This window comes from Pteropus vampyrus, unplaced genomic scaffold, assembly GCF_000151845.1.
Source record: "Pteropus vampyrus isolate Shadow unplaced genomic scaffold, Pvam_2.0 Scaffold97, whole genome shotgun sequence".
Classification (NCBI taxonomy): domain Eukaryota; kingdom Metazoa; phylum Chordata; class Mammalia; order Chiroptera; family Pteropodidae; genus Pteropus; species Pteropus vampyrus.
The window spans coordinates 754,062-755,640 of record NW_011888878.1 but is presented as its reverse complement, the minus strand read 5'-3'; the positions used below and the strand labels follow the sequence as shown (position 1 = coordinate 755,640).

General features: G+C 42.0%; 1 pseudogene; it reads left to right on the top strand.

Moving 5' to 3' along the window:
* Window positions 1-992: 992 nt before the first annotated feature.
* Window positions 993-1,109, top strand: LOC111742607 (annotated as a pseudogene).
* Window positions 1,110-1,579: the final 470 nt, after the last annotated feature.

The following is a 1,579-nucleotide window of genomic DNA, read 5'->3' as shown; positions in this document are numbered from 1 at the left end:
GGAAACTGGCTTTTCTCATCAGACATCACATTCTTTATGGCTTTGCAGGGGGAAACAGTGTTGCTTATCCAGTGCCACCTCAGACCTCTACATCTCTCTAACTTGTGTGGCAAATGTCTGTCTCTTTGAGGCTTTCCCTCTCTGGCAATATTTTCCGCATCACCATCACTCTTGAAAGACATCGTAGCGCCCATCTTGTTGCATTTCTCCATCCCAAGATCTGATATCTTCCTGGCTAATATCAACATCCACAGGAACTACCCAACTTCTTGACCTTTTTCCTTGATCTTTTCATTGCCAGGAACCCACACACCCAGTTCATTCACAGCTACCTTGGACTCTACACAGGCACTTCCAAAAGCTAAATTAAAGCATCCTATTTTGGCACCACAGCCTTTGTTCTAGCCAGCTTTCTACGTGGTTACTCCTTTTCTTGTTCCTTAATTTTGTGGGCCCTCCAGTCCCATACCCCCTTCACTTTATTCCAAGCCACCAACCCCTCCTTGTTTCATTGTTTTCCTCTCAGTATTAGCCTCGCTGTTTCAGTTCGTCAACAGTCATTTGTCAATGTTCTCAACTCCCCTGGACATCATCCAGTCATAGCACCCATGTGGCAAAAAAACACCTATATTTTTATTATTTTATTCCAATATTTAACTTGGTATACAGCATGTTATTATTTAATGTGCTAGGTTTTATTATAATTTATTAATTTTTAAATTACTTTTCTATTTATTATTTATTAGAATTTTCTTAACTTTATTTAGATTAAAATACCATGTACTTGAAAATACTGTGCAGAGCAGAATTCATGCTGAGGCTATACAACAAGGAAGATGGTTTGCAGCCAGATTGCCAGTCTAGCCAAGGATCCCAAACTATGCACTTTTCTTGCTTGTAGCGTTCAAAAAAACAGCTAATTTTTAACTATACATTTATAATATTGTACTTTTCATCTCCTTTTATAAATGAAGCAGAGAAGTTGGGGGTGAGTCTACGGCCATGCCACCCTGAACAAGTCTGATCCTGTGATCTCGGAAGCTAAGCAGAGTCGAGCCTGGTTAGTACTTGGATGGGAGACCACCTAGGAAGACCAGGTGCTGTAGGCGTAAAAAAAAAATGAAAAACAAGGGATTGTAAACTGACAAGGTCCTTGCAATCTGTGAGGTCAGCCAAGAGTTGCCTCGCCTAAAAAAAAAAAGTTGGGGGTGAGAGTGCAAGGGTTGGTTGGAAGTTAGTTACAAGGTAAATATTCTGCTTTGTGCATTCACCCCTGTCTGCCTCCCTTGGTACAGTCTTCCATTCAGGGCCATCACAAATGGTTGTGCAGGTTGCACCCTGCGAAAGGGCAAGGAGGTAGGTAGGGGCCAGAACTGAGTGGGCATGCTCTGATCTCTGACCTGTGCATTCTGGCTTAGAGGAAGAAGTGCCTTTTTCTAATTCATACAAAGGCATAATATAAGCTGTGTTTTCCCCATCCCCTCCAATGCTGAGGCTCCAACTCAAAAACACTTAAGACAAGTTGATCCAGTCAAACTACTGCTGATCCTCTCTTCTCCCTTTCTTCCACTCCTTCCAT